The 25735-nt window shown below is 42.3% G+C and overlaps 1 pseudogene; it reads right to left on the bottom strand.

Moving 5' to 3' along the window:
- The window catches only part of LOC123375778, a 92989-nt pseudogene that overhangs the window by 30994 nt on the left and 36260 nt on the right, over window positions 1-25735 (bottom strand).

Below are 25735 nucleotides of genomic sequence, written 5' to 3' on the forward strand. Positions count from 1 at the left end.
TAAGTTGTGTCTAACTGGCAGTTTGGGGGAATCTTTCCCTTGCTGGGCGTCCTGTCATGGGACTGTGTAGACTGACAATATCAAGTTCTCATATCATTCTCAGAGTCGTACTAGATGATGCGGTGCCAAGAATGCCAGCAGCTGGTCGAGAGTAGGGTCCATACCATTGCTAGTACCAGTGGAGTTGCACCTGAGTTGTGCAATGGTGGAAGATGTCCCAAAACCTGTCAGTGCAGACAAGGCCCTAGGAATGTTGAGGGTCCACACTTGTAATGGAATTTATAAAAGCCGCAGGTACCTAGCACCTTTGAAGATTAGGCCATCTAGTTAGGTCTCTAACTATGGAATTAGGGCCCAGATTCAACACAGCTCTTAAAACACACACGTACGTCACGTTGACTTCAGGACATTCTGAGGCGGAGCCTAGGTGACTCCCTTTAAGCACCTATGTTTGAATAGCTTGGTCATTGCACATCATCTAGTAATTTATTTAAAAAAAACATCTTTGCAGCATAATACTGTAGCATCTGGAATTAGAATAATATATTAAAATCAGATTAATACATAAAGATGTCAGTTATCTTCTGGTTAGTCCAATCAATTACTGTTATCATCGCTTTTTTCTTATGTTTCAATATACATAGGGTACAAATTGACACGGGCTACAAATCCTAGCATCAGATCTCTAGTGAAGTCATTTTTATTTGATGGCAGATTTTGGCCCTAGTATTTAAAAAAAAAGAAAAAGAAATCATTTCCATATCCAATAACCTAGAGAAAAAACACAGTTGGACTCTCAAGACTGGCAATATTGCCCGGCCTCTCTGACTTGGGCATTCTCAGCCCTCAGCGTTTTTGCAGGCAGCTTCCTGAAAGTTCCATTAGGTTTACATGGCCACTGTGCGTTCTCTCTCTCTTTCTCTCTCTGCCAGGGTCGGGGCAGATTTGTGTGCCTTTTGTTATGAACTTGCTCAAACATCCTGGGCTTGAACGTTCTACTTGAAATAGAACATTGGTGGGTTTGCGGTAGAAGGAACAGAGAAGTTAGGGTGACAAGAGGAGCAGAGGGGACAGTTTAAAAGCAGGTCCAGAGGGAATGGTGCCAGGGAGGAAGAGAGAAGGTAGAAAAGAGGACAATATGGCTGAAAAAGTAAATGTATTGTGTGTCACGTACAGGACACCTATGTGCGCCCACAACTTTTTAGAAGCAATGCCTTTTAAAAAATATACTGCAACATGTATATTTTAAAAACCCTACCAAAACAAGACACTCCACTGCATACACTTCTCCCCCTGGGAAGAGGATGAAGGAACAAACAACACATGGCAGATGTTAGTCATGATGCATAAGGCACTGCTGGAAGGTGCTCAGATACCATGGTGATGAGCACAGTATCAGAACATATATTAGAAGGGTAGAGTGATGGGAGAGGCTCTTAATGTAGTCATAGATTTTAAGACCAGAAGGGTACATCAGTTCATCTAGTGTGACCTTCTGTATAACACAAACCAGAGAATTTCATCCAGTTGCTCCTGCATCAGCAAGATGCAGGAGCATCTTGTCATGAGGGCACCCCTTTTAGATAGTAAAACAGTTCTTTACAAGTATTATTCCCACTTGGGAAGTGGAGGTGGGGTGGAAAACGCATACAAGGGGAAAATTCACGGATTAGTACTAGTTTTGTGACTCCAATTTAGAGAGACCCACTCCCTCCCCTACACACACACTCCAATCGCCACCCCCCAATTGCACAAGCCTTTGCCTATTTTGTACCACATTTTTCCTTGATTGCACATATTATTGTCTCATTAACTGCCAAGCTTTCCAGAGCACTGAAAAGGAGAGAGCATTAAAAATACACTGAAAAGTCCTAGAACTCAATTAACACACAGGGGGAGAAGGGGGAAAGGTTGGGTTTTCAGCTCCAATTATAAAAGGCAAATTCTCTCTCTCTCTCTCTATATATATATATACACACACACACACACATATATATATATATATATATACACACACACACACATATATATATACACACACACACACATATATATATATACACACACACACACACACACACTTTTTGTAATATCAGCTAATTAGACTTTGACAACCAATTAGCAGATTCTTAGTGAAGCTGAGAATCAAGTTAGCATTAAGAAAGGGGGAGGGAAGGGAAACCAGCAGGCAAAATGCTCCTTCTCCACATACAGGCTATGTTTAAAATTCATAGGGTCAGGTCCTGCATGGGGTTTACCTCCCTTGTAGTTGACTGCCAAGGCAGGTGCATGAGGGTGTATACTCAGCACACAAGTTGCCCTGCTAACTTTATGTCTCTGTAACTCATGTAGGCCAACTGCAGGCTAGTACCCTCCATCCTACTTGCAAGGTTACATTTTAATTTTTAATAACCTTTTCTTTCTTTTTTCCCCAGCATCCATGAAGTACCCAGATGATTATTTAGGATTAATGGATTATCAAAAGTGCCAGTTGGCACACTCCTAGTTAAAGAAAAAAAATGTAACAAATGCAGCTGTTTACTAATAAATAAAGCCTCAGCTGTAACAGAAATAAATTAGATGCATTTAATTGGTCGACTGCAAACCTCCTCTCTTTATTACAATGCTGCTTCTTGTTATTTCATGATGTCAGGGTACATGGCAGACTGACAGAGTGTTTATGAATCACAGTTTGCAGATGGCACTCCTGGTTTTTCGGCAGTTATGAGCACAAGTAGCATGAGGACTCAATAGAGGGTTTTTGCCAACAAGGACCCCCTGAGAATTAGCTGCCTCCATTTCTCTTGTGCCAATTTCTCACTGACTGGAGCACTATTTCACAAAACCTACATTCAATAAATTACAGCCGCCTGGCAAGAATTTAGTAAAATGTAACACTCTGAGGACACTGGTGTCTCAATTTGATTTCTATTCATTTCTAAAGGACATGCGATAGTACTTGGAACGGACCTTGTGTGATTTTTTTTTCCACCCAACCAGAAGAATAAGAGCCCAGGAATACCCCCACCCTGCCTACAAAGAGAGTTACCTTCGCTAATGACAGTTTTATAATCCAGTGGGGAAATAATCTCAGACCACTGCGCTTGGAGCTGGTGAGCTGTAAGACTTCTGGACTGAACTCCCTTCTCTTGGCCACTTCAATGAGTTATGAGTAAACGCACGAGGGATGTGGCCATAATTGTCAACAGATTTGTCAACTTGTGTCATTAGTTATGCGCATAATGGATTTTATTCTAATGAGTTTGTTCATCAGAATGCCAGGAGGAGCTGGCCTCTTCGGAGGAAATGAACTACAAACTTTGCCCATGCATTTTAAAATACATCAGTGCCACATAAAGGGAAAAGGAGCATTTCCTTTCTTTTTAACACGCTGCAGTTTTCACTTAGGTGAACTGGATACATTGGGCTAAACCTTCCCATGATTGCTGTAGGCTCATTTCCTACCTTTGCCCACATTTCTAATGGAGATGTAGAAGCTTTCCGGTGGGCAGCTGTTCTCCCCATCTGTCACGTAAAACTGAAAACAATCATAACTCTTTAGACCCAGGATGTTAGTATGGAAATACCAGAGGAGGCTCCTGTCCACATCCTCTCAAGTGAAATTCATTCCAGGATACAGAGTGATCCAAGATAACATGGCCTGAAAAACAGAATGAAATGGTTGGATCCGTACACACAAATGAAAAAAGAAAAACCCACTGGGGCGCCTTTTCCACAGCTAACACATGGGCCAATCCACAAGACATGGTACATGCAATGGAGTAACGTACAATAAGCCTTTTGCCTGAAGTATTATTAGGGGTACTAGCTTTATTCTCTAAAGAAATGAAACAACTACTAATGTCAACATCTAAGCTTGTCCTTCTGGAAAAACTACCTCCTGCCTTTCTGGAATCAACCTAGAAATGTTTATTGAATGCATTAGCTGGGAGAAATCCAGACTGTCCCACCTAACCCTAGTTGGCACCCTAGCCAAAACAATGTTTTCTGTCTGCCCAGTGGATGCTCACACACCCCTCTGTCTCTCTCTGGTATCCTACTTCCCAGCCAGTCACATATAAAAATCCCTGGCATGTGCCAAATACCGCAGATGGATCCATTGTAGCACACTGTAATGTTCATAGCTGACACTCAGGTGTTTCTATTTGTACTTGCTAGCTGGCCAGAAGCAGGTGTTCTGCCAAAGGGGAGGCACAAAGCACTTAGATACCATGATGAGAAGATATTAGAAAAAGACAACTAAAGAAATAGAAGAGAGGAACAAGAAAGGGGTTGCCCAGAGCAAGAGATGGACTAGTCCACTATCAATAACCTTTTCCCATCAGTGGTTCAGCGTCCCTTCCACTCCATCCCAAACTCTGTCTCAATACTGGATTATGTTTTCAAACTCTTTGCCAGAATAATTCTGTCTAGAGTTAGACTAGTTCAGCTGGGACCTATCACCCACTGCAAAGTCTTGTTAGCTCTAAAGCAACTCATTCAAAAGGCCCAGGTGGAGGCAGTATGGGCAGGGAGTTTCTGAGGATGTTTAGTCTGTTTGGCCTTTTCAGACTAGCAGCCGCTGGTATGCATGCATTGCTTGTATAGGGCATGGTAAAAAGTGCCATCATGGCTTCTTCCCAGCTCACTTTAAAAAGCAAAAACAAAAAACAACCAAGCAGCAGCAAAATAGCCTTCTTCCAAACATCAGGATGACATGTGGGGGCTTTTGCTTTCTTTTATCTTTTCCATCCTCCACACTCCCTCCCTCCAGGAGCCCACTCTCCTCGCCTAATTTCCTCCAGTTTAATTCAATTTCAGTAATCACAAGTCTAGACACCACAAACAGCAGCTTCAAACCCTAGGGTACATTTATAATTGTCCTGGCTATGGCAAAGAGGCATTACGTACCACCCTGCACAAACCTGTAGCATCTACAACCATTTATGTCCACAGTACTAGAAATAGCTTACACCTTTATGAACTGACTTCTGGACTAAGAAAATGATCAAAATTCACCCCAGACCCTTTTCCAATGACAAATACTTTAAAAGATTCAGGTGAATGTTGCCCCTAACTGAGCACTCTATGTTTGCCAAGAGCTACAGGGTAGGACAAGGCTGTGGGGTGCTGGGAGGAGAGTTACAGTAGATCCACTTACCTCTTTGAGGAACCTAGAGAAGAATATCTTCCAAGTGTCTGGAGTCTGCCAGGGAAAAGGGAGGGAGAGACTGGGGTAGCAAGAACTTGTCGGGAATGTGCGGGTGTTGCTATGGTGATGGGGATGGGAGGGCAGAAGAGGGTTAGGAGTCCACCTAGGCCGGCAGCAATCACAGCAGGCACTTAGAACCCAATGGAATACTTCTTTAAGGTCAATGGTGCCACCATACTTGTTAGTTTTTTGAAATGCAGAGGCACAAGTTAATTTTGCATGCATTTATTATTACCCTATTTTTTATTGCTAATAACTTACCCTACACAGTGGCCATCACACCTCAGCATCATCCCACCCAGCAAGCTCCTGCACGGCATCTCACCTGCCCAAGGAAGACTTAGCACACATCAGAAGAGGTAGCAATGCTGAAAATACCCAACCGTGTTGGGTTCCAAATCTGAATATATATTATATACATTACTTTCATTGAAGCCATAGCCCTGTTTACAGTCCTACAAAGTCATGCTTCCAAAACCCATAAAAATTGGGCAATTTGATTGTTTGCCATCTTTTAGAACTTCTAACTCTTTAGGTCTGAATCTGCTAAAGAGTTACGAATATTAATGAAGCTGTTGTTGGACGGAAAAGACAGTTCATTCATACATGCAATAGTGAACAGTTGTGGCACCTGAAAAGAGTTTTGATTTGGTTAAACAGTCTCACTATTGAAATATTTACTCTTGCTCCTATATAATGTCTAGCATGGATATTTAATGAATATGGTCTATCATACCCTTTCCTCTTCCAGTTTTGATCAGCTTGCTGTCATTATTGACCGGTATCATCAGACAGGACAAAAAGCTGAGCTTGTAATTTAAACCATCTCCCAGAGAATTTAGGCTTTTTATTTAGAAGGCTCAATCCCTACTATACATTTTTATTAGCAAACATGTTTGCTAATGTCCATGAGACTGAACAGTGAAGAAGCAATGAACTTATTTCCCCAACTTCACAGATCATGTTTAACTTTGACACAACTCAAGCATTCAGAACATAAAACCTCATTCAGATGATCCCCTGATAAAATTAATGACTCAAAAGATTGGTCATATCATTATATATAATTTTTTTTTTAAAAAAAAGCAAACTTTGAGCACTGAAATATACCACGTTGGTTTTTTTTTTTTTAAATCTACAACATTTTTGCTTCAACTAGCAGGCATCAGCAGACAGTTAAAGCGCTATACCATAGCCAAGAACTAATATAGCCATCCTAACTAGCACCGTAACATTGTCCATTTTCTTACCATTTTGCTATTTTTACTGAAAAATTGTCAAGCATGACCACCTGACTCCTGGAACGATTTTTTGGGCATTCCCAGCAAGCAAAACAAAAAAATGCTAAAATACACTGTAATATATGTCTATGAGATAGATTTCCTCACGCACACAAGATGCCAAAAAGCTGGAATTCTACTTTTAAAATCACTCCCTGTCTCCCTCCACACATACGCATTTATATTAGTAAATTATGTGAGACTCATTACATTTTATAGCCCTGCATAAAAACCTTACAATTTCTTACTAATATTTTGCAATGACATAATGCCATTTGTAGAGGTGCCACATAAAGGGATTGACTTTTACTAGCTTCTGATGGCAAGACTATCCACTTTATATTCTGTTTTATATAAGCGTTCTCAAAATTTATCGACCCCAATGGATTTCTCAAGTTGCTTAATTATAAAAGAAAGAAGACAGCATAGTGGCTTAGTGAACCAATATAAAAGTCAGATAAAATGTTTCATTACAAGAGATGGTTCAAAGAGTCAGGGAGCAAAGTGTCAGTTTCTAGGACCCAGTATAGAGAGGTGACATTTTTCTGCTGACTTATCGTAATGTCAGATGCTAAGACTCTGCGCAGTGATGTAGGGTTATGTCTACTGGCTCATGTTGATGTCAGATCAGGTGGGTCCTATTAGCTTTAATTCAAAAAGGGTAGACACTGAAATCCTTTTATTTCTGAGGCAAAGGAAATTTGGGGAAGAGAAAGAGAGGTACTACAGGGTGAACTCCTAGGACTAACCAAAATCAGGAGAATTTTGGCTGCGGTTTGTTTTATTGTTACTATTTATGTTATCAATAAAGGCAAACCATGCAAGAGGTTAAGTGTGGACCACTTCAGGTGTGCAAATACTGTGTTCAGAATTAAGTGGGAATGCTGCATGCTTACAAGAAAAAAATAGATGGACACTGAAAGACGTCAGCACCATTAACTTTAGGTCTCCTAATTTTTGCACGCTGTTGACGATGTAATGGAGTTTATCCCTGGGGGAATCTTTGTCTTCTGCTTCTAATGCTACACTGGAAATGACCTTATGCTCATCAACTTCAACTTCCAAACCTGTATTCCTGAGGAAGATGCAAAACGGGACACCAAGTGAGTAAACTAAAGGCACATCACTTCACAACTGGCATCGTACAACTATAATCTGTGAGCTGAAATTCCTGTCCCTCTTTGCACTTAGCCATGTCTCTATCTTACACAGCGGCTACTAGCTCCAGAGGATGTATTTTACATAACACTACACTCAGATCAGTGCAATGGAAGGTTGCTCTTTTTCTGAGCTGGTCAGAAAAATAAATAGAAATGGCAGGAAGCATCTCCCCTATCCAGCCCTGGGAGGCCAGTGTGTGTCTCAGCTCCAGTACCATTATCCTACGCTACCTCCTTGGGTCCAGCCGTGGCCATCTCCCAAGGGTGAGGCCAAAACCTTTGGGAGGTAGAAAACTTAGGCAGGCTGCCACTAAAGCAGCAGCAGTATTAACAAGGGAGGGGAGGGAAACGAGGCGTTGAAAAGAATATGAGTGAAGTGGCTTGACAGAAAGGTCGGTTAGTACCTGGACAAAGTAGTGGTCAGTTGGGGTGTGAGCAAGGAGATCATCCTTTTTTTTAAATCTGGAAACTCTTGGGGATGGCACAGAATGTCTTTATATGTTTGTACAGCACCCGCCACAAGAGTGCTGCCAAGAAGGCTTCCTGCCCATGCTTTATACCTCCCTGGCCCCATATCTCCCTTGAATTTTAAATGGAGGACATGGTGTGATGTTGCTCTGCTGCTCAGATTATCTAAAGATGGTGCCTCAGGCTTTGGTGTGGGGCTTGGTAAGCTAAACAGCTCTGCAAAAAGGTGAACGTACCCAAACGGGGACTATTTGGCTGAAAAAAGTAAATAATAGCTAGTAATTTCCCTGGAATGTTTTCACATTTCAGGAAAATTGTGTTTGAGAGAGAGCCATACGCAGGAAACACTAATTTGTGTGACCATCACTTTACACAGCATGAGACCACAGGTCTCACTTCTCTTGGCAGCAGTACAGGGCTCATGTTTTCATACGGATGAAGTATTCTTGAGCAATTTCTCCAATTTATTAGGCATGAACAGGCTTGTCTTAGCATCAAGCACCGAGGGTTTTTTATCTTTACTTTAAACAAACATTTATTATGGTACTTGAATGAAAAGTCCTGCCTATGTCAACATATGAGTTATGTCCTTTTCCAGAATCACAGGCTACGGATGGTGCACAAGTAGCATTGTGGGGCTCTCCTTTGCTGGAAGAAGATATCTGAAAACTTGGTAGTTATTTTTAATTGTTACACTGCTTTCCATTACAATCATAGGAGCCAATTAAGCCTTATAATTCCTAAGTTAACAGGCAAGAATGAGCAGAAAATTTTCAATCCTATTATGAGCGCATAGGTGAATACAAAAATTTTTTTGCAAGAAAATATTTTAAATTTGTTAAACTGCTGTCACCCTCTCTTTTTGTGTTTGCACTGCACAGACATTCAAGTGATCACGTTCTTCTGACTTATAGTTTGCAGAAAGGAAATGTCAAAATTACATGCATAAGGACTTGTGTAGTAAATTTACAAGGCCCAGTTGTACAACCCTTACTCATGATGGTGAACACTTACTCTCTGGATAATCCCATTGTCATCAATAAGATTAGTCACATAAGTACCCACCAACAAGAGTAAAGGTTGCACAAACACTGATACTCACTGTTGGTGTAAGTGCTTCCATCTTTATCCAACCAGGAAAAAGAAACAATACCATTTGCATTCTCTGATTTATCATGACTAAGCTGCACAGCTCACATTTTGAATAATATTGCTCAGTCCCCAGAATGTAAAAAATTAAGAAGTTATTTGTTCAACTAATTTGAACATCAACTAAATCTGATTAATCACAGCCAACTGTGATGGAGATTCCATGAGACAAAAAAGTGGTTAAATGCATCAAATAACTGAGAATCATAGAAATGTAGGGCTGGGAGTGGCCTCAATAGGTCGAGTGGTGTAGCCTGTGCCTTGCTCCCTGATAGCAGCCTTCTGTACTCTGGGAAGCGCCAAACTCTGGCTCCTCCAGAGAGCTGTTGGACCAAAGGCCAGCCCTGAATATTATTAAGTACAGTCGAGTACCATCTAACTCCTGATGTTACACTGTGACATTTAGGGGGGGTTCATAAATCTCCATTGCCCCAGGGCTCCATAACCTGAAAGTCAGGGATGAAAGGTTAGCGGTTTCCCTCATAGAGGAGAAAGTTTTGCACACTCTGAACAGGTGAGCCCCAGAGGAAATCCTGGTAGAAAGCAGGGACTCTACCATTTTGTAGCTGTTCAATATTTACAGCGTCTATAAACATTTTTAAAATACACACATGATGCTCTGGGAACGTACCCAAGGCCATTTCAAATGTGTGGAGGATCAATACCAAACTGAGCACTCCTCAGTATGCTGCTTCGCTATGGAGAAGGACAAGATGAAGTGAATTGCTGAACTCTTTCTCTGACAAGGATGCCAGAAAGGGCTCCCAAATATCCAGGGATCTTTTAAGGAAGAAAAATCAGAATAACATTTTGTTTTATACGGTCATCAAGTTTATTAATCTATGCTTTGAAATACAGGCATGGTATTTATCCTCACAACTACAGATGGTCAGGAATTTGTTTACATTGAAATTTGTTCATGGGAAATAATTTATTTCAAAGAATTTCCCATTTTGATAACATTTTGGAAAAAAAGTTTTGGGATTTTCAAATTGGCTCATATCAAAATTTTCTAAAGCAAAAAATGTTCCATTTATCAGGATGAAATGACCTTTTGTTTCAAAATTTAAGCTAAAATAAAATGTATAACATTTTAAAAGATTAAAGCAAAAATGAAACATTTTGAAATTATTGAAACAAAACTTTTCAATTGGCCCAATCCAATTTTTTTGGGGAGGAGGGGGAAATTTGTTTGTGAGCATTTTTGAGTGTTCATCTTTTTGCCCCAGTTCAGAACAGGAAAAGTTTTTGAAATCTCAGAAATTCTCACAGGATTGGTACAGCTGTGAAATATGGAAATACCATTATGCCCATTTTACAGACGCGAACTGACACACAAAATGACTTGCCACAGAAGACATAGGAAACCTGTGGTGGAACAAGGAATCAAACCCAGATTTCTCATATCCCAGGTTAATGTCCTTACCCCTGGACTATCTTCCTATATATGCCAAGCCAATAAAATAAATACCATCCATTACTTTGTGCTCATCCTATCAAATTTATTTTTCACGATTATATGACTGGCAACTTTTGAAACCCTCTTATGAAACATACTGAACCGCTACCAGGCCTCTCCTTCATTTGATGGAAACTCTTCATTAAACTAAGAGTCTGTAACACCACTGGAAAGAGCCAGACTTCTCCACACAGTCCTTTTAGGGCTTGATATAATGACTTCAATAGGCTTTGAATAGACCCTTGAACAGAGACTATTGTACCAGACTGTATGATGCTTGCCTTCGTGGAGGTCACCAAATTGCTTTTCTCTCTCAGAGCCAAGACAGGTTTTGAAGCCTGATCTCTAAGGGGTGAAATCCCAGCCCCATTGAAGTCAATGGGAGTTTTGCCATTGACTTCAGAGGGTTCAAAATTTCACTCCAGACATGGAAGTCATACCCACTGGAACATACCACAGTGTCACTCCCCACTCCCTACCCCAGAGTGGGAGCAACAGCCACGTCTGCGCTGCACCTTAGATTATGGGCCAAATTTTCAAATTAAAATCAGCACATAGATATCTAAACAAGTGTTTGGGGCTCAGTTTTCAAAGCTCGGTACCTAAAGTTGGGCATCTAAATCTGCAACTAATAGAACTGGTCTGCAAATGTATAATTTTTTCCCCATGAAAAAAGTTAATTGAAATTTTTCCTACATTATTTTCAACTTTCAACAACAACAACAACAACAAAATCAGTTAATGAAAGACAAAACATTTTCAGATTCTGATAACTTTCAACTTTTGTTGTTTTATTTTGTTTTGAGGTTTGTGGTTTTACAAACCCTTAATCAAAAAATTATTTTTCATCTTTTTTTCTGGAAAAATATTTCCACTAGCTGTAGTAATTAGGCATCTGAACAAACTGTCTGATTTACAGAGGGCTGAGAATTGAAGTCAATTTTGTAGGTGTTTTCCTGAAAATCAGGCCATTTGCTTTGGGGCCTAAACACTGGAATTGGAAAACGTGGCCTTAATACTTGTAAGCTTAACTTTCAGGTTTTGTACAAGGAAATCCCAGCTCATCACATTACATACAAATAAACTTGTTTTGAGGAAAATTGGCTTTTCCTGCGTTTGCCATAGAATATTTCCAAATTAAAAAGAACACTGTTGTTTTAGCAAGATCATGAATGGGCTATAACACACGAGATTATTGCTCTCCAGTCAGAGCAGGTGTCAATTTAAAAACATTGTAAGAACAGCAGCAATAGCACCTCGCAAAAGGCATGCTCAGAGCATTTGGCACTGGAGATTGCGCGCGCTGGATCCATTCAGCACCTACTGAAGTCTGTAAGAGGGTTAACATGTAAAGAGAGCAGATTCAGCCCCTATCTGCTAATGAGCATCAATAGGGATCTCGTCACACTGCAGTAAATTAGGGTAATTGTCAAAAGTAGACTGGGGAAAATGAAAAATGTGTTGTGGGTTGGGAAGGAGGGCAGGGAGAAGGTGATGAAGGAGGAGGAGAAGGAAGGGTAAAATCCTGGCCCAAATTAAGTCAGTGGGAGTTTTGCCCTTGACTTCAATGCAGCCAGGATTTCGCATTGTCCTTAAAATGCCCCTACATTCACTCAATCGTATTTAGTCTGTCAAGGCTTTAGCTGAACTCTGGTTCAGGTCACAATTCAATGTCATTACTGTACAAGGAAAAAATATTTTTTTCCTACCAACAACAATTTACTCAAAATGCTAACAATTAGAAAGAAACCATGTTTTCCCTGGCTAGTGCGTGCAGTTTTTTCTTAAAGTCATTTTGCGTTCAATGTCACTTAAATAGCTAACCTGGAAAGATGAGGGATTTCATCGTTGACTGGCATGATGTAGATGTAAAGTGTCCCTTGGACTGTGTGCTTGCCATCTGTCAGCTGCATGGTAAAACTATCCTCTAGGCTTTCTGTGTCATCATGCATGTACACTAGCATCAGTCCTATAGGAAGGCGGGGCGGGGGGGGGTGAGCGGAACTGGACAGTGAAAAAACTTAGAACAGAACACTCAAGTCATCTTCAAAAGGACACCAGTCATGGGATTCAAACCCCAATCACGGGGAATCAAAGTACAACTACGAAGCCTGGGACCCAGTCATCTCACAGCCCAATCATGCTCCTGTTGAAATGAGTAGGAGTTTTGCCGTTCATTTCAGTGGAAGCAGCGACAGCCTTAGGACACGATCCCTTTTACATTGGATCATGGCAACTGAGATCCACTTGGCTGCTCTTGCGGTTATTCCTGTTCGCGCACAGCCAGTGGTGAACAATCTCAGTGGAAGTCCCTCCACCTTGATAGTTCATCACCATCAGAGCTTGGCAAGCTTCCGTGGAGACCGTCGGTGAGTTCCGTACCAGAGGTGAAATCATGACAACTTCTTGAATGTGTTTTTGGGGCCTTTAAAATAGTTTTGGATATCCTGGGCCTGATCCAGCATTTCTTCCACAGCTAGAACTGCCATTAAAGTCAATCTCTCTAGGTACTTGCATAACCCTCAGCATCATAACATTGAAGCGCTTCACAACCATTATGGATTTTATCCTCCCAACACCTCTGGCAAGGTAGAGAAGTAGTAAGCCATTTTTTTCTCAAAATAAATGAGAACAGATGCACAGGGCCGATTAAGTGAATTGCCCAGGTCACACAGGAAGTCTGTGGCTAGGGTAGGAATCAAGGTCTCCAGAGTCCTAATCTAGCATCCTATCTGCTAGACCATGATTCTACCATTGTTGGGAGAACTGGCTACAGAAGAAATGTGGGATCAGGCTCTTCATGGACAGGACTTACTTAAAACTGGGATAGCAATTGTCTTGAAAAGCACCTAACTAAATAAATCAAGAGTTTGTCAAATTCAAAAGGGACTTGAATGCAATGAGAAGGTATTTGAATATGCTGGAATTTTAAAACAGCATTAAAGGAAAGACATTCCTAAAAATAATCAGGTTTAATTGAATAATTGCAATTGCAAGAGTTACAGCAACAAATATTTTACAGGGTCTTATTCCTTCCATTGCTGATAAAAGTTTTTACGCAGCACTTTAACCAAGTGCCTCTGTTTAATTTAGATTTATCTCCTTGCCACAAAATGTGCTCTGCCAATTCTAATAATTGTTATTCACCAAATGTATCGTGTTTGCTGAGTTAAAATGTTCTGTGCTTGCAGACTCTTACGCCAGTATAGTGCGACTTGCAAAAGAGAGGCCTAAGAAAACAGAACTCAAATTCAATCACATCTGTAAAGGGTTTTTAACTCATTGTATAAAAGCTGAACAAGCTTCTTACTTCTAGGAAACAGTGGATTGTGTTTCGTGAATGGCTCTGGTATATATGGAATGCACAGATAGATTCCCTTCCAGTTTGCAAAATAAGCTTTTTTCTAATAAATCAGGTTCAGGAAGCTAATTTCCTCTAGTCTCAATTTTTTCAAAAACGGAAGCAGCCATTATGTACAAGTTCCTTAAGGGCCATTACACTTCTCTGGAGTGTGCAATCCAAACAGTGTGGAAGATGGATCTAAATGATGTATTCATCTCCTTGAAATCGCTCTGTGGAACATGCATATGTTCAGATGTGCTCCATCTGAGAAAGCTCTAATCTAATGGATTGAAACCCTACATATCCTTAGCTGGGGTTACTGGGCTGGATCCTTAGCTGGAGTAAATCAGTGTGGTTCCATGATTTCACTGGAATTAATGGAGCAAGGCCAGTTTACATCAGCTGAGGATCTGGCCTACCAGTGCCTCCACAATATCCTATGGTCATTTTTGGTTTAAGTTTCAAAACAAATATTTATGGAAAAGTACATTTAAATAATTGAAAAGGACCCATTCAGCTTTTCAGACTTTCCTGGGAATAAGAAATTAAGATAACTGATGGTAAACTTTCCAAAAGCTTCAAACTTCTATCTAATATCTGGCTTCAAATGATGAGTATATCAACTTCAAGCAGTCAAATCCATTTGGGACTATAGGAGTAGTATGCATAAGAGTCTAGGAAATGTTCTGTACATTCTTTAATGTAACTATTAAGTTTGCAATGAATAGGGTTTTTTTCCCTTATAGTTGCAATCAGTTTAATCTATACACAAATTTGAGATTTCTTTTTTCCCCACTCCAAGGCCTTTCTCTGTGAAAAAGGTTTATATCTCACTTAATTCAATTTACAGAATTACTGTTGCTAGTTTCTTAAAAATTTAAAGTAGGTCTTTACAAATTTTAAACACACACATTAAACAAAGCTCTGTGCTTGGTTTCTCAGCTTAAATCATAATCAAATAGCCCACAGCCCTATACTGCTTCTCCTCCACACCCTGCTCCTTTCTCCTCACTTGGCAAGAATAGGACGCAGATGCCAAGCTGTGCAACGTACATCTGGTTCTTTAGCAGATTCTAGAGGCAGTTGTATTGGCAGCTTCAGAGATGCCTTTGGGTCCATCACATGGTTAAGCTACAGCCTGAACTGGCCAGTTCTCTTTCACATCATTTCCCTTTGGCTTGGCTTGTGTTGTGGAGGGTATGTACACTTTCATCCACTTAACAACAAGCTCTTGTGGAAATCTGTACAATCAGTCTGGAAGCTCTAGTGTGGTTAGAAAAAAACAGGGAGGGGGGAGAAAGGAAGGAAGATTTGTGCAGTTATTTCTTATATTTGCAGAAAACTACCATCCCGCTGACCTTCAAGCAAGTCATACATTCTATACAGTACGTACACTATAAATTATCACTATAGTCTCAGTTTCGTTTTCAAAGCGAAATCCCCAGCTCATTTTGCACAGACAATATTAAGGTAAGTGCAATTCATCTTCTTTCTTGAGTCTGAAAAGCTAAAGCATATAGCGAGCTTGTTGCAATGAACTGTGGTTTCCAGCAGAGGACATCCGCAGCTCATACAATGTAAATCTAGTTAGATCAGAGGCAAGCTCTTGTGCTATGAAGCTGATAAATGAAAATTATTAAGCATTCAGCGCCAAGGAGCTGACCCCAGCCTTTTAAAAGTCTTGTTCAGTAAAGACAAAACATCCTATGAACAGATGACCATATTCCTCCTGAACGGGCCACAAGAGAGGCTGTAATTAATCCAAGCCTCATAATAGTGTGTTAACACTGTGAGACCAAGGAGACCATTTTGTACACGTGCAATCATATATAACCCACATAGCCCTGATGCAGCGAAAGTGTACGAACAATAAAAGCCAGTAAAGGGAAGCCAAAGTTCCATTACTCAGACCTTGCTTGAGTTCAGCCAAGGAAAAGCTGTGAATCTGTAAGTCTCGATAGAGGACTGCTGAGTTCAGCTCCTTGTACCAGCTGACATCTCTGCCACAGACTCCATTTAATATCAATCCGTGAATGGGGGATGCGGGGCAATGACAGAGAAACCTCAGTGCATTATGAGGGACATCAAGATCTTCAGCATTCAAAGTGCCAGGCTCCAGCTCACACATGTCACCTTCCATGATCTAGGGGAAGAGGGAGAAGTAAAGGACATTTCAGAGATTTCTGAGAAGGAGAAGGAGGAATTTTTAAAGCAGAGTGAAAGATATTGGAGGCTATCAAAGGGCATTTCCCAAGAGGTTCCTCTCAAGGTTTACTGTGCTGAGAGAGAGAGATTAAAAATCATATGGGAAACACTGGTTTCCTATTGTCGGTAAAGGCTGATTTCTGGAGACCAGATGCACACAGATGAGAGTGAGAAAACACAAGGTTTGGGCAAGTCTTTTAACCGGGACTGACTGAGATAACCTGGCAGATCTGCTACAACTGCAGGGGGCACCCAGGACAGAGGGGGAAGAGCAGTGGGTCAGATTGCATTGTTTTCCTTAAATAAATTTATGCAGGCTCCTTCCTCCCCACAACTGGAAGCTAGATACTCCACGAACATGCCCAGATTTGCTTGCACTGCCTTCATCCAGGAAACTCTAGATTTCATCAATGATGAAAAAATCTATCTGCATTATATGAGCTCTCCCTGCCCCCCAATAAATGCACCTTTAAAAAAATACTGTATATATCCCCAGTATACTTTTTTTTGCCCTTCAAAACTAGTGTATAACACAATATAGAGCTGACACTTTAATTTCAAGTCATGAAAAAGCAAACAAGTGTGTGTAAACAGTTCAGATACCTTCTTACATAGCTCAGCATTCTAGGATATTGCTTTGATTCTATTAGTTAACTAGCTTTTGTCATTTAATTGGGAAGAGGAATGTGAACTGATGGTCCCACTCAAAGTGCTGTAGCTCAGTGCTATCAGAGAGGCCCTCACTAAATTAGAAGTGTCATCTGTTTTGATTACAGATTTTATTTGAGCGGAACTGGAGTGTTAGACAAATTCACTTACGAAGCAAATGCTCTCACAAAGGACCATGACAGATCATTTTTTCCCCCAACTGGAATGTTGGAGGCAAGCTGCACAGGGGCAGTTCCAGACCCCAGCACGCCAAGCGCGTGCTTGGGGCGGCATGCCGCGGGGGGCACTCTGCCGGCCGCCGGGATGGCGGCAGGCAGGCAGCCTTCGGCGGCATGCCTGCGGAGGGTCCGCTGGACCTCCCGCAGGCGTGCCTGCGGAGGGTCCGCTAGTCCCGCAGCTTTGGTGGAGCCACGGGACCAGCGGACCCTCCACAGGCATGCCTGTGGGAGGTCCACCGAAGCCGCGGGACCGGCGACTGGCAGAGCGTCCCCCGCGGCATGCCGCCGTGCTTGGGGTGGCGAAATGTCTAGAACCGCCCCTGAAGCTGCAGCCCTACCTACTAAAGTTTGGATTGGTTATATAGGCCTGATCCCGAAATCCTGGCACAGGCCAATGGCATCTCGACATCAATGAGCATTAGAATCATTGTAAACTCAAGGGGATGAGACAAGGCCACCTGTGCAGGTAATGGAAAGATTGGGAGTCAGCGGTGTAAACATCTGTGAATACCTCGTTTCAAAGCCATTTGAATGAGCCAACTCTTAAATCCTTTCTTGGATTGGCTCCTGTTCTCAGTTCCTCCATTCCTGAAGTTGGGGGAGGGGAAGGGGGCCCACAAAGGTAGCTTTAAAGCACCTTTGTGATCCCTGTATTCTGGGGCAGACAGGGCCTGCCCAGCTCCTGGGGTAAATTAGAGTAGCCTCCAAGCTGTTCTAGCTTCTGTTCTTGTTCCCATCAGGCCCTGGGAAGCAGACAATAGCCACAGCACAGTGCAATCTGGTCACACCCTGACCCACCCCTGACATATCCCTATACCAGAGGCTGGGGGCAGGGCTGAGAGCAGATCTGGGATAGAATCCATACACCAGCCCTAGACAAGCCAGAGATGTCCTCTATGGAGGGTGTAGCACCCATTTCCGTCACTGTTAGGCTGCCACTACAGCATGAAGGGTTATTTGCGTAACTGCAAATCAAGCCCAATTTCTTCATTTGGCGTTTTTCCCTTCTGAACAGAAAAGGCTCATGAAATATTTAATATTTCAATTAAAAAGTCACTCTGAAAAAAAAGTTAAATATTCATTTTTCTGCAGTGCTGTGAGCTCAGCGCAGCAGCACTGTTCCAGGGCATGAGAACCAGAACCTGGGACCGGAAACCCAAGGGAAACTGTTCAGCCTACGTTCACTGCCTGAGCTGACTGAAGTGCAAAAAACAAACAGTCAAGTAGATTTTTAAATCCTTACATTTTTAATAATCTCAGGTGTCTCATGAATTTTGTGCTCACAGAGTCCCTTAAGAACTTGGAACTGATTCCTTGGCATTCTCAGTTTATACAAGGGATAGCCAGAGAACATAAGAATGGCCATACTGGGTCAGACCAAAGGTCCATCTAGCCCAGTATCCTGTCTTCTGACAGGGCCTGGTGCCAGAGGCTTCAGAGGGAATTAATAGAACAGGGCAATTATCAAGTGATCCATCTGCTGTTGTCCAGTCCCAGCTTCTGGCAGTCAGTGCTTTAGGGATGGGGTTGCATCCCTGACCATCTTGGTTAATAGCCATTGATGGACATATCCCCCATGAACTTACCTAAGAGAAGAAAGGCATCAATGCCACGGGCCTGAATCAATGGATGGGGGAACTTGAAGGGGCCAGCAGTGAAAGGGGGGTAGTTCCAGTAGCAAGGGAGGGAGACATTCACCAAGGGACAGTAGGAATGTCTCCTCCCCCTGGGAGTCTCTGGCACCCATTGGCCAGCTGGGGCAGAGGGGTGCTGATTGGCCTGCATTTCCCAGCTCCCAAGATTTAGCCCTGTGCATGGGTCATGGGGAGCCGCTTTCCATTCCAGCAGCCCACTCTATCCACACAAACTAGGAATGGGAATACAGCCTAACAAATGTTGTGGGTCCAGTCAATCGCCTGTTTAGGAGGTCAGGAAGGAATTTTTTTCCCCATGGACTAATTGGCAAAGGACCAGAGAGTTTCTTGCCTTCCTTGCAGCACCTTCATGCCACCAGGGGTTAAGATGGAGCATGCTTAGTACCTGACTGAGGTGCAGTTGTTTATTCATTATCATTTACAGTTGGTTTTCAGTGAGATTAAGATAATAAAATTAATGGTTCCCAGAGGTAAAAGTACTGGAATTTTTAAGTCTATGGATTGATCACAAACAATTGAACATGTTATTGATGGCGGAGCCAAACCTGAGTGGCACTGTGACTGTGTGCGCCAAGTTGAAATGCCTCTCACTGAAATTTAGCCTGGCAGCCCTTCCATCATTTCGGGAGCCCTCTCAAATGGGGGGCACAGGGCAAAGTGCCCCCCCACCCCGCCGCGACTCTGTTTATGCACCAGTATACCACTGTGTCAAGCGCTGTACAAATATAGAACAAAAAGACAGTCCCCTGCCCCAAAAGCTTACAAGTTCTATATCTGTTACTATTGCCTACACTGTTCCATTCAGAGCCCCAGTGCCTTTGTCAAACCCTATTCCTGAGTACAGAACATACCTCTTTCCATATGGGGGGAAAAATTAAAACTATTCATCTTAGGTGACCAGTCGCAGCTAGCAAACACAGTTTAAACTACATCTATCAAACAGTGAATATTTGCAATTGCTCCTGATCAATCCATAGATTTAGAAGAAAAAAACTTGACAAAAACTGGCAAAATTGAAATAATGAGCAAATTTGAGGAAATCACAATTTGCTTGCAGCTATTGAACAATTCATGCCTCCTACAGGAATGGTGTCCCTACCCTCTACTTGCCAGAAGCTGGGAATGAAAAACAGGGGATGGATCACTTGATGATTATCTGTTCTGTTCATTCCCTCTGGGGCACCTAGCACTGGCCACTGTTGGAAGACAGGATACTGGGCTAGATGGACACTTGGTTTGACCCAGTAGGGCCATTCTTATGTTCTACCACTGTATTCTGCCCACTGTTCCACACAGATGTCCTTGCATTAATGTACATAATATTGTATCTAACAAGTTATAAGGTCCAACCCCTGAAAATGATTGTGCTTTGGGATGAAACAAAATGCACAGTGATAACACATGGTCATTGCCCCTTTCACTGTTGCTGAAATGTTTTACGGTGGTAGAAGGCAACTTCAGAATGTGCTATTGGAATGTTGGTATTGCCAAAGGACATAGCTTGTCTAGGGGTCAAAGTGTGTATCAGTTGGTATCTTTTGTATCAGGTACATTTGATAATTCTCTAGTATTTAAAGTGTTGAATCAACAGACTCCTAGGCATTTGAAAATACAGTGCTGACAAATATGTAATTCAAGTAAAGGACATTGTTCAAGTAGCAGCCCTTTCACTAGATCCATCTCTTCCAGAACATGTAGGCTACTGGTATGTCTACACTGAAGCACTACAGGTGTAGCTGCACCACCGTAGTGCTTCAGTATAGTCACTACAGCAGCAGGAGGGGTTCCCCAGTGGTGGTAGTTAGTCCACCTCCCTGAGAGGCTGTGGCAAAGTCGACAGAAGAATTCTTCCATTGACCCCCAGGGGTTAGGCTGGCATAGCTCAAGGGTGTGGATTTTACACACCCCTGAGAGATGTGGCTATGCCAATGTAAGCTTTCAAGGTAGAGCGGCCCTTAGTTTTAACAGCACTGCCTACTTGAAACACGGATGCTCATGAATGAATTAAGAGGGTTTCAGTTGTTTTATTTATTTATAATTGTTCTGAGCTGGATGAAACCTTGCTATGGGTTGAGCTAAAACCTCATTCAAACTGATTTGTGAATCATTTAAGACCGGGTACGGTTAAGGGGCCATGCCCAGAAGAATGCCTCAGAGAGTCTGTCCAGAAACAAAAACTTTGTGGGCAGAAGGCTCCACTGGGATTGTGACTTGGTGTTGGGGAGGGCTGTGCAAGAGGGAAGAGAAATCACACAGAAACTGAGAACAGGCAAGGACAGAGAGAGAGGCAAAGGCAAAAAGCAAGCAGCCTCTGAACACAGGGTGGAAAAAGTTAGAGACAGTTTTTGGGTCTGTTGGCTAAAGAGGTTTGGAGCTGTAAGCTAAAAACTGCTGCTTTTAGTTTTGGTTCCTCCTGCTTTTAGAGAAGCAGGACTTTGCACATTTCTTATAAATAAAAAAGACTGCATCAAAGAAAATGCCATATGCCGTCAATCTCAACTTCCTACTGGCACATCCCCAGGGCCTTGAAATTTGACTAGTTGCTCAGGTTGAAAAAGGGCAATATTTGTACTGCTTTGCATAGCTTCACAGGCACATGAAAGGCATGGGCCTCTGTAGCAAAGCGAGACTCACTGGCACAGCGCCTCCTGCTGGTTATCCTGGGAATTAGCTCTTGTCCAGCCCAGAGCGCCCTTTACAGGCAGGTGTCTCACCTGCCTTAGGGCCCCTGTGTCCCTCCCAGACCCCAGTGTCCCTTTTCCTCTGAGTTCTGCCCCGAGCAGTAACCCACAGTTTGGGTCTCCCCTCCCAGGGGAACCCCCAACCCTCTATCCCCACCTTGCCTCAGTGGCCACTGCCAGTCCTCATCTAGCCCCCGCTCACTGGGACAGACTGAAGTCTGTAAAAGGCCACTCATCATTAGCCAGGGGGTTGGACCAGCTGCCTCTGCCTAAGCCCAGGCTGCAGCCTCTGCAACCCCAGTACCTGCTTTGGCCTTTTAGCAAGGCCTGCAGTCAGGGGATTTACCAGGCTGGAGCTCCGCAGCTCCTCTTGCCTTTCCCCAGCCCAGCCCAGCCCTGCTCTGCTCTGTTCCCTAAGCGCCGAGGCAGCAGGGTCCTTCTCCCTCCAAGGCTGGAGAGAGCCTGTCCCAGCTCCTCCCTGAGCTCTTATAACAGGGCCAGGTGTGGCCTGAATGGGGTGTGGCCCCAGCTGTGGCTGCTGCTCCCCCAATCAGCCTGGCCCTTTTTCTGGGAGCAGGGTAACTACCTCACTACAGCCTCATTTAGCATTAGTCATAACATGCAGATTTCTCAGTCTCCCTTTCCCTCCATTCAGCTTAGACTGGGGGGGGGAGGGAGACTGCAATTTTTTCAAAGTGCAAATACTTCTGGGTAATTTGTCATCAAATACAAGTTTATTTCTTTAAAAAAAGGATTCTTCTAAATGATCAGATTCCAAAGTTTATGTTTTATAATACACATATATAGTAATTGCAGGATTTTAAAAGGGAAACAAAATGGTCCATTCTTCTATTTTATGTCCAAACTTATGATGGGGATTCATTTTTGTACTTTTTCCCTTTTAACTTACTCTGTGATTACAGTGCATTGTTCAATTAAGAAAATGATTCCTTACCCTCTCTCCATGTGATCGCAATATTATGGTTATGTATCCCTTGAAATGCATCAATGATGCATAATATCAACAAGGACTCCAGCTTCCATTTATCTTCAAATATTTCATAATCCACTGCACAATATTCTCAGCTGCAATTTTTGCTTTCAAGTTTGGCCACCATGTGTGTAGCATTCATTTCTCTGTTCGCACGTAATTCATTCAGGGACTTACACCAGCTGAGAACCACATATGGAGGCCCAGATTTATGGAGCTTTTATTTTGTGCCATGGAAGCCTCAAGAAACAATTTTCTATTTGAATGTTGAACGTTTACAGTGGTCTTGTCATTCACTAGAGACAGTGGATTATAAAGTCATATTCTGCAACAGTGCTACCCAAAAAACCCTAAGAGTTAACAATCCAGCTTTATTTTATTTTTAAGGCATTTTTTTAAAAATCACCACTCTCTTTTAATGTTTGTTATTAGATAATATCTACCTCCTTCTTTTACTGGTCCAGTTTCAGAAACAATTTCTGTCCCCGTGTGTGAGCCACCATAACAACTCTCAGAGCTACATTTAGAAATTAATTTGTGAGAATGCAGATCTATGTAGGCGTAACTTGTTAACAGAGGGAACTGGAATAAGGTACAAGTCACACCAGCTTAGATGCCCTAAGATTCACCTCTGAACTTAGCCTTCTCCTTTTGTCTTCCCTCCTTTTTCCTTTGTGACTGACTCCAATGACAAATTCCAAATTCCATCTCCTCAAAATAGAAATATTGATTCCCCCGCCCTCACCACAACATCCACCCTAACAGCCACATGCTACTGCATTTGGAATGCAATTTAAAAACAAACAAAACCCAGGCAATACTAGGCAATTTGGTAAATGTATGGATCTTAACTAAGTTCAGCCTATAGATTGAGCTATTTGTAAGAACAGTACTCATTCAATTATGCATAATGTGCAATTTGCTATTCAAACTGTAGGATTACTCATTAGATCACATAATATTCAAGCTGGGCAGTTTCTGCTGGAAAATGCTGATTCACTGAAAGTAAAACTTTCCACGGGAACACATCAGGTTTGATAAAGCTTTGAAAGGAAACCTGCCACCTTGCCCACCTGCCCCCTCAGCAGCCCAGTGAGTTTATTTCATTTCAGTAAGACTGAAACATGTCCCACTGCAAGACCATTTTGTTGTTTCCAAAAGGAAATATTGTGAAATTGCACTTCTGCAAACTGGGCCCAACAATCTTTTTTCCATATGAATGTGGAAAAACTTTGATCACTAGAATGTTTTCCACTCAGTTCTACTAAAGATCAAGGGGAAACTAGCTGGGGGATCTAGTGAGGCGGAATGCAATAGCCCAAACTGGAATATGGCTACATCACTGGGATTAACATTTCCATTTTTGCGAAGACATGCAAGAAAGGATTCTCTGCAGCTGGAGGTCTTCAAACCACAATTTGAGGACCTCAATAACTCAGACATAGGTTAGGGGTTTAGTTACAGGAGTGGGTGAGTGAGATTCTAGGTAATGATTGGAGATATACCAATCTCCTAGAACTGGAAGGGACCTTGAAAGGTCATTGAGTCCAGCCCCCTGCCTTCACTAGCAGGACCAATTTTTTTGCCCCAGATCCCTAAGTGGCATCCTCAAGGATTGAACTCACAACCCTGGGTTTAGCAGGCCAATGCTCAAACCACTGAACTATCCCTCCCCCTACTGTGGCCTGCATTGTGCAGGAGGTCAGACTAGATGATCATAATGGTCCCTTCTGACCTTAAAGTCTATGAGATTTTGCATGACCACCAAAGGTAGGGCCACCCAGGGAGGGGCAGGTGGGGCAATTTGCCCCAGGCCCCGGGTCCCACAGAGGCCCCCACAAGAATATAGTATTCTATAGTATTGCAACTTTTTTTTATGGAAGGGGCCCCCAAAATTGCTTTGCCCCAGGCCCCCTGAATCCTCTGGGTGGCCCTGACCAAAGGTCAGGGACTTGCCTGAGGTCTCATCTAAAAGATGGCACCTCCAGTAATACAGATTCCCTTAACACTGTGTTAGCATTCATTCAGCATTCACTCTGATAAGAGCGCCACCTACGGAACCACTAAATGGTGTGATGCAGACATTGTGGCTAATAGTTTATCAAGATTCAGAAGGGGACTGGACATTTATATGGATAACAAGAATATCCAGGATTATAATAGTTAACACTGCCAACAATTTTAGAATGAATGCCTCAGGGTTTAAGCCAATCTGACTGTTTTAGAGACCAGGATGAGACCTAAAGTGGGGGACAGTTTATCCAACATATGCCAAATGCAGCATCTGGTGCTGGCCACTGTCAGAAACAACATACTAGACTAAATGGATCAGAGTCTGAACCAATATGGCAGTTTCTGTGTTCTCATTTCTAGTTTCAAATGTCTCTGCTTATTGTGGCTGAAAACAAGGGGGCAGCTCACTCTAATTCCTTCCAGAGTATGGAAAGAAAAGTACAAATGAACATTAGTTACGGCTCATCTCTGTGTTTTTGCAAGTATTAGCTTTAAATCAATAAATATCAGCAACGGTCCATTTCTTCTTCCACCCAAAAATAGTTCTATAAACACCGTTTCCATAACAGACCATAGAGAACAGGCTATCACACACTTATAAACATTGCAACATACAATAATCCAAGTTACCAAATAAACTACAAGTACATTATACCATAGGGCATCTGGCTTTATTTAATTTGCTTTATAACGGGTAATAACATGACAGCACAGCTGACACGTGGAAGAGCATCTCGGGCCAACTAGTCAACCTAGCCACAAGCCAGCCTCCAGGATTGCATCCACAAAAGTGAGCATATGCTCATTTTACAGCCACATGCCCAGAGTGAGTGTGCAAACACAGGGTTCTACATGCAAAACAGGTTCTGAATGCAAAACAGGTGCACGCCCCACTTGATACGCCTGTTCTTCGCAATTCCGCCCAAAAATGTTGACATTAACTTTAAAAGGGCAGGGTACAAATTAAAATTGAGAGACCACCAACTGCATCTCTGGAGCAAATCTCACCTACATACCCCATTTATTTAAACAACAAGCTATTTGAGGGAGGAACCTTTTTTTTGTCATGACTTTGTACAGTGCCTAGAAAAAACATAAGCCTCCTAGGCACTATTGCCATACAAATTATAATTAACATATGCAGTGAAATTAGTAATTACTGCGCCTTTGTTCATTATTTTCCTGCTTAATGTGAATTACCATCAATGGGGAAAATATGCCCTTGACAGAAA

Source organism: Mauremys mutica, chromosome 8 (assembly GCF_020497125.1).
Source record: "Mauremys mutica isolate MM-2020 ecotype Southern chromosome 8, ASM2049712v1, whole genome shotgun sequence".
In the NCBI taxonomy this organism is placed as follows: domain Eukaryota; kingdom Metazoa; phylum Chordata; order Testudines; family Geoemydidae; genus Mauremys; species Mauremys mutica.